General features: G+C 38.6%; 1 non-coding gene across 1 annotated transcript; it reads left to right on the forward strand.

Moving 5' to 3' along the window:
• The first annotated feature begins 8,179 nt into the window (after positions 1-8,179).
• Positions 8,180-8,287, forward strand: LOC112798995 (small nucleolar RNA R71). The gene has a single exon (XR_003200586.1). It is a non-coding gene; the product is annotated as a small nucleolar RNA R71 (small nucleolar RNA).
• Positions 8,288-8,687: the final 400 nt, after the last annotated feature.

Below are 8,687 nucleotides of genomic sequence, written 5' to 3' on the forward strand. Positions count from 1 at the left end.
GATTTAGCCGCTTAGGCCTGGATTTAATTCCTTGGGCCCTCCTATCCATTGATGCTCAAAGCCTTGGATCCTTGCTACCCTTGCCTTTTGGTTTTAAGGGCTATTGGCTTTTTCTGCTTGCTTTTTCTTTCTATTTTTTTTCGCCACTTTTTTTTTTCACTGCTTTTTCTTGCTTCAAGAATCAATTCATGAATTTTTCAGTTCATCAATAACATTTCTCTTTGTTCATCATTCTTTCAAGAGCCAACAATTTTAACACTCATAAACAACAAGATCAAAAATATGCACTGTTCAAGCATTCATTCAGAAAACAAAAATTATTGCCACCACATCAATATAATTAAATTAAATTCACTAATAATTTCGAAATTATGTACTTCTTGTTCTTTTGAATTAAAACATTTTTATTTAAGAGAGGTGAAGGATCATGGATTATTCATAGCTTTAAGGCATGGTTACATACTAATGATCATGAAGTAAGACACAAAACATAGATAAACACAATATTAAAAACGAAAACAGAAAGAAATAAAGAACAAGGAATGAATCCACCTTGAGTGGCGTCCTTCTTGAAGGACCAATGGTGCTCAATCTTTATGCCTCCTCTTGTTGCTCCTCCTATTGCTCTTTGATCTTCTCTATTTTGAGATGATGGAGTGCTCATGATTCCATATTGCTTCCAATATTGTGTGGAGGACACTTATCCCTGAGGTATCTCAGGGATCTCTTGATTTGAGCCAATGTTCTAACCACTGAGCTATTCCAGCTTATATATATTTTCCATCTCCCAAGACTCAGAGGTGGAAGCTTTTGTCTTTCCTTTGAGGTTTCTCTGGCCTTAGGTGCCATTAATGGTAATGGAAAAGCAAAAAAAGCTATGCTTTTACCACACCAAACTTAAAATATTGCTCGCCCTCGAGCAAGAAAAGAAAGAAGAGAAGAAGAAGAAGATGGAGGTGAGTGAGGGGAGATGGATTCGGCTATATGGGTGGGTTGGGTGGGAAAGAGGAGTTGAATGTGAATGGTGAATGGGGTGATTGGAAGAGGATTTGAGGTGATGATGGGAAGATGGGTAGAAGCATGGGGAATTCAAATACAAAGGGATGATGGAAGGAGAGGTGGGAATGGTAGTGGGGATCCTGTGGGGTCCACAGATCCTGAGGTGAAGGAATACCATTCCTCACCAAATAGGCATGTAAAATGCCTTCATGCATCATTCTGGCATTCAAACGCCCATTGGTGCATGTTCTGGGGTTCAACGCCCATGTGATGCATGTTTCTGGCGTTGAACGCCAGTTTCATGCTTGTTTCTGGCGTTCAGCGCCAGTTTGTCCTCCTGTGCACCATCCTGGCGTTTAACGCCAGGTTGTTGCTTGTTTTGGGCTTCAGCGCCAGAATGGTGCTCTGTTCTGGCGTTAACGCCGGCCAGATGCACCTTCTGGGCGTTGAACGCCAGCCCGTGCGTCCTCCAGGGTGAAAAATTTTTTTCTTCTGTTTTTGACTCTGTTTTTAATTTTTTTGATTTTTTTCGTGACTCCTCATGATCATGTACCTAATTAAACAAAAAATAACAAAGAAACAAAATAAAATAAAATTAGATAAATAAAATTGGGTTGCCTCCCAACAAGCGCTTCTTTAATGTCAATAGCTTGACAGTGGCCTCATGGAGCTAAAAGGTGATCAGGTCAATGTTGTATAGTCCCAACACCAAACTTAGAGTTTGGATATGGGGTTTAACACCAAACTTAGAGTTTGGTTGTGGCCTCACAACACCAAACTTAGAGTTTGACTGTGTGGCTCTTCTTGACCTTGAACTGAGAGAAGCTCTTCATGCTTACTCTCTTTTGTCACAGAGGGATGGCCATGTGCCTGAAACACAAGGTATTCCCCATTCAATTGAAGGACTAACTCTCCTCTGTGGACATCTATCACAGCTTCTGCTGTGGCTAGGAAAGGTCTTCCTAGGATGATGCATTCATCATCTTCCTTCCTAGTATCTAGGATTATGAAATCAGCAGGGATGTAAAGGCCTTCAACCTTCACTAGCACGTCCTCTACTATTCCATGAGCTTGTCTCATGGACTTGTCTGCCAATTGTAATGAGAACAAAGCAGGTTGTACCTCAATGATCCCCAGCTTCTCCATTACAGAGAGTGGCATAAGATTTATCCCTGACCCAGATCACATAGAGCTTTTTCAAAGCTCATGGTGCCAATGGTGCAAGGTATTAAGAACTTGCCAGGATCTTGTTTCTTTTGAGGTAGAGTTTCTGAATCCAAGTATCTAGTTCATGAATGAGCAAGGGAGGTTCACTTTCCCAAGTCTCATTACCAAACAATTGGCATTCAGCTTCATGATAGCTCCTAAATATTGAGCAACTTGCTCTCCAGTCACATCTTCATCCTCTTCAGAGGATGAATATTCTTCAGAGCTCATGAATGCAGAAGGAGATTCAGTGGAATCTCTATGGTCTCTATGAGCCTCAGATTCCTCAGGATCCTTAATAGGAAACTCTTCTTGCTTGAGGGACATCCCAGGAGGTCTTCCTCACTAGGATTTTCGTCCTCCTCCTCCTTGTGCATTCGGCCACTTTGATAATCAATGGCTTTGCACTCTCCTTTTGGATTTCTTCTGTATTACTTGGGAGAGTACTGGAGGAGTTTCAATAACCTTCTTACTCAGCTGCCCACTTGTGCCTCCAAATTTCTAATGGAGGATCTGGTTTCATTCATGAAACTGAAGTGGCCTTTGACAGATCAGAGACTATATTAGCTAAATTAGAATTATTTTGTTCAGAGTTCTCTGTCTGTTGCTGAGAAGATGATGGATATGGCTTACTATTATCAGCCTATTGCGTCCACCATTGTTAAAGCCTTGTTGAGGCTTTTGTTGATCCTTCCAGGAGAAATTTGGATGATTTCTCCATGAGGGTTGTAGGTGTTTCCATATGGTTCACCCATGTAATTAACCTCTGCCATGGCAGGGTTCTCAGGATCATAAGCTTCTTCAGAAGCTGCCTCTCTAATACTGTTGGATGCATGTTGCAATCCATTCAGATTTTGAGAGATTATGTTGACCTGTTGGGTCAACATTTTGTTCTGTGCCAATATGGCATTCAGAGTATCAATTTCAAGAACTCCTTTCTTCTGAGGTACCCATTATTCACGGAATTCCTCTCAGAGGTATACATGAACTGGTTGTTTGCAACCATGTCAATGAGTTCTTGAGCCTCTTCAGGCGTTTTCTTCAGGTGAATAGATCGACCTACAGAATGGTCCAGTGACATTTTCGAAAATTCAGAGAGACCATAATAGAATATATCTAATAAGGTCCATTCTGAAAACATGTCAGATGGACATCTTTTGGTCAGCTGCTTGTATCTTTCCCAAGCTTCATAGAGGGATTCACCATCTTTTTGTTTGAAGGTTTGAACATCCACTCTCAGCTTGCTCAGCTTTTGAGGAGGAAAGAATTTATCCAAGAAGGCAGTGACCAGCTTATCCCAGGAGTCCAGGCTATCCTTAGGTTGTGAATCCAACCATGTTCTGGCTCTGTCTCTCACAGCAAAAGGGAAAAGCATGAGTCTGTAGACTTCAGGATTAACTCCATTCGTCTTTACAGTATCACAGACTTGCAAGAATTCAGTTAAAAACTGATAAGGATCTTCAGATGGAAGTCCATAAAACTTGCAGTTTTGTTGCATTAAAGCAACTAGTTGAGGCTTAAGCTCAAAGTTATTGGCTCCAATGGTAGGAATGGAGATGCTTCTTCCATCAAACTTGGATGTTGGCTTTGTGAAGTCACCAAGCATTCTCCTTGCATTATTATCATTATTATTTGCGGCTGCCATGTCCTTCTCCTGTTCGAAAATTTCTGAAAGGTTGTTTCTGGATTGCTGTAATTTAGCTTCATGTAATTTTCTTTATTTATTTTTTTACTTCATAATCCAGGTAATGCTCCAAGATTTGGTGCACAGAACCTGGTCAAATCAACTTCACAGTTTTTTCAACAAGAGTGCCTTTATCCCTGTTCCTGCTCCTATGAAAGAGAAGAAAACAAGAGAAGAAAAAGGAATCCTCTATGTCACAGTATAGAGACTCCTTTATGTTAGTAGAAAAAGAAGAGGTAGAAGAATGAAGAAGGAGATTCGGATTTGTGGATGAAGAGAGGTGAAGAGAAGTGTTAGTAATTATTTAATTAAATAGAATAAGAGAAGAGAAAGAAATTTTCGAAAATAATTTTGAAAAAGAGGTTAGTAATTTTCGAAAATTAAAGATAAGATAAGTTTAAAATTTAAAACAAAAAGAATTTTTGAAAAAGAGAGAGAGGTATTTTCGAAAATTAGAGAGGGAAAAGTAGTTAGGTGGTTTTGAAAAAGATAAGAAACAAACAAAAAGTTAGTTAGTTAATTGAAAAAGATTTGAAATCAAATTTTAAAAAGATAAGAAGATAAGAAGTTAGATAAGATATTTTGAAATCAAATTTTGAAAAAGATAAAGTTTTTGAAAAAGATAAGATAAAAAGATAAAAAGATTTTTAAGAAAAAGATATTTTGAAAAAGATTTAATTTTTAAAATTACTTAACTAACAAGAAACTACAAGGTAAGATTCTAGAATTTAAAGATTGAACCTTTCTTAACAAGAAAGTAACAAACTTCAAATTTTTGAATCAATCACATTAATTGTTAGCTTAATTTTCGAAAATTTGATAAAAAGATAAGAAAAAGATTTTTGAAAATATTTTGAAAAATAATTTTGAAATTTTCGAAAATGCTAAAAAAATGAAAAAGATATGATTTTTGAAAAAGATTTTGAAAAGATAAGATTTTTAAAATTGAAATTTTGACTTGACTTGTAAGAAACAACTAATTTTAAAAATTTTTGACCAAGTCAACCCAAAATTTCGAAATTTTGGAGGGAAATAAGGAAAAGATATTTTTTTTGATTTTTTGAATTTTTAAAGAAAAACACAAAAATGACCCAAAACATGAAAATTTTGGATCAAGACACAAGATGCATGCAAGAATGCTATGAATGTCAAGATGAACACCAAGAACACTATGAAGATCATGATGAACATCAAGAACATAATTTTGAAAAATTTTTGATGCAAAGAAAACATGCAAGACACCAAACTTAGAAATCTTTAATGCATGAAAAATATGAATGCAAAAATGCACATGAAAAACAACAAACAACACAAAACAAGAAATCATCAAGATCAAACAAGAAGACTTGTCAAGAACAACTTGAAGATCATGAAGAACACTATGAATGCATGGATTTTTTGAAAAAATGCAAAAGAAGTTTTTAAAGCATGCAATTGACACCAAACTTAAAAATTAACACAAGACTCAAACAAGAAACATAAAATATTTTTGATTTTTCTGATTTTCTAATTTTTTTGTATTTTTATTAATTTTTTTCAAAAATATAGTTTGGAAAAACGAAAAATAAAAGAAAAATTTTGAAAAAGATTTTTGAAAAGAAAATTACCTAATCTGAGCAACAAGATGAACCGTTAGTTGTCCATACTCGAACAATCCCCGGCAACGGCGCCAAAAACTTTGTGGACGAAATTGTGATCACTTGTTCTTTGTTTATAAAGGATGTATACTCTGAGGGCATTGTTTATTTTCTTCACAACTCCGTTCAACTAACCAGCAAGTGTACTGGGTCGTCCAAGTAATAAACCTTACGTGAGTAAGGGTCGAATCCACAGAGATTGTTGGTATGAAGCAAGCTATGGTCACCTTGCAAATCTCAGTTAGGCAGATTAAAATAGTTTTATGGGTTTTCGAACATAGAAATAATGAAAGGGATAAAGATACTTATGCAGGTTCATTGGTAGGAATTTCAGATAAGCGGATGGAGATGCTGTAGAGCTCTCGGACGCCTGCTCTCCTACTCCTTCTACTCAATCCTTCTTACTCCTTTCCATGGCAAGCTTTGTATAGGGGTTCACCATCAACTGTGGCTACTTTCATTCCTCACGGGGAAATATCCTGTGCGGCTGTCACTCGCACAGCTAACCAGTCTGGAGGCATCACCCATGGCTGATGGCTACATCCCATCCTCGCAGTGAAAACTATGCTAACGCACTCTGTCACAGTACGGCTAATCACCGGTTGGTTCCCGCTCCTACTGGAATAGAATCCCTCTTTTGCGTCTGTCACCAACGCCCAGCAGGTTAAAGTTTGAAGCACGTCACGGTCATTCATTACCGGAATCCTACTCGGAACACCACAGACAAGGTTGGACTTTCCGGATTCCCAGGATCCTACTCGGAATACCACAGACAAGGTGAGACTTTCCGGATCCTCATAAATGCCGCCATCTATCTAGCTTATACCACGAAGATTCTGTTGGGGAATCTAAGAGATACGCATTCAAGCTCTGTTGCATGTAGAACGGAAGTGGTTGTCAATCACGCGCGTTCATAAGTGAGAATGATAATGAGGATAATCTGACTCATCACATTCATCATGTTCTTGGGTACGAATGAATATCTTGGAATAAGAATAAGAGAGAATTGAATAAAAGATAATAGAACTTCATTAATACTTGAGGTACAGCAGATCTCCACACCCTTAATCTATGGTGTGCAGAAACTCCACCGTTGAAAATACATAAGTAAAAGAGGTTCAGGCATGGCCGAATGGCCAGCCCTCTCTAACGTGATCAATGATCCCCTAAGATGAAGAATAATACAAAACTGAGATCAAAGATGAACGTGGTCAAAAGACGTCTAATACAATAGATAAATGTCCTATATATACTAGACTAGCTCTTAGGGTTTACATGAGTAAGTAATTGATGCATAAATCCACTTCCGGGGCCCACTTGGTGTGTGCTTGGGCTGAGCTTGATGAATTCACGTGTAGAGGCATTTCTTGGCGTCAAACTTTAGGTTATGACGTGTTTTGGGCGTTCAACTCCGGATCATGACGTTTTTCTGGCGTTTAACTCCAGACAGCAGCGTGTACTTGGCGTTTAACGCCAAGTTACGTCGTCATTCTTCGAATAAAGTATGGACTATTATATATTGCTGGAAAGCCCTGGATGTCTACTTTCCAACGCCGTTGAGAGCGCGCCAATTGGAGTTCTGTAGCTCCAGAAAATCCATTTCGAGTGCAGGGAGGTCAGAATCCAACAGCATCAGCAGTCCTTTTGTCAGCCTTCTTCAGAGTTTTGCTCAAATCCTTCAATTTCAGTCAGAATTTACCTGAAATCACAGAAAAACACACAAACTCATAGTAAAGTCCAGAAATGTGAATTTAACATAAAAACTGATGAAAACATCCCTAAAAGTAGCTTAAACTTACTAAAAACTATATAAAAACAATGCCAAAAAGCGTATAAATTATCCGCTCATCAGACGCCCAGTGAGGCCTTCCTCAGTGGCGTTCACTGCCTCTTCTTCCTCCCAAAATTCGGCCATGTTGATGGCCTTGCACTCTCCTTTTGGATTTTCTTCTGTATTGCTTGGGAGAGTACTTGGAGGGAGTTCAGCAATTTTCTTGCTCAGCTGACCCACTTGTCCTTCCAAATTTCTAATGGAAGACCTTGTTTCAGTCATGAAACTTTGAGTGGTCTTGATTAGATCAGAGACCATGGTTGCTAAATCAGAAGTATCTGCTTAGAACTCTCTGTCTGTTGCTGAGAAGATGATGGAAAAGGCTTGCTATTGCTAAACCTGTTTCTTCCACCATTATTATTATTGAAACCTTGTTGAGGTCTCTGTTGATCCTTCCATGAAAGATTTGGATGATTCCTCCATGAAGGATTCTCCCATGTAATTCACCTCTTCTATTGAAGGATTCTCAGGATCATAGGCTTCTTCCTCAGATGAAGCTTCCTTAGTACTGCTTGGTGCATTTTGCATTCCAGACAGACTTTGAGAAATCATATTGACTTGTTGAGTCAATATTTTGTTCTGAGCCAATATGGCATTCAGAGTACCAATCTCAAGAACTCCTTTCTTCTGACTAGTCCCATTGTTCACAGGATTTCTTTCAGAAGTGTACATGAATTGGTTATTTGCAACCATTTCAATCAGTTCTTGAGCTTCAGTAGGCGTCTTCTTCAGATGAAGAGAGCCTCCAGCAGAGCTATCCAAAGACATCTTGGACAGTTCAGAGAGACCATCATAGAAAATACCTATGATGCTCCACTCAGAAAGCATATCAGTGGGACACTTTCTGATCAATTGTTTGTATCTTTCCCAAGCTTCATAGAGGGATTCTCCTTCCTTCTGTCTGAAGGTTTGGACTTCCACTCTAAGCTTACTCAATTTTTGAGGTGGAAAGAACTTTGCCAAGAAGGCATTGACTAGCTTTTCCCAAGAGTCCAGGCTTTCTTTAGGTTGAGAGTCCAACCATGTTCTAGCTCTGTCTCTTACAGCAAAAGGGAATAGCATAAGTCTGTAGACCTCAGGGTCAACCCCATTAGTCTTGACAGTGTCACAGATTTGCAAGAATTCAGCTAGAAACTGATGAGGATCTTCCAATGGAAGTCCATGGAACTTGCAATTCTGTTGCATTAGAGAAACTAATTGAGGCTTAAGCTCAAAGTTGTTTGCTCCAATGGCAGGGATAGAGATGCTTCTCCCATAGAAATCGGGAGTAGGTGCAGTAAAGTCACCCAGCACCTTCCTTGCATTGTTGGCATTGTTGTTGTTTTCGGCT

The sequence above is a fragment of the Arachis hypogaea genome, chromosome 4, assembly GCF_003086295.3.
Source record: "Arachis hypogaea cultivar Tifrunner chromosome 4, arahy.Tifrunner.gnm2.J5K5, whole genome shotgun sequence".
Classification (NCBI taxonomy): domain Eukaryota; kingdom Viridiplantae; phylum Streptophyta; class Magnoliopsida; order Fabales; family Fabaceae; genus Arachis; species Arachis hypogaea.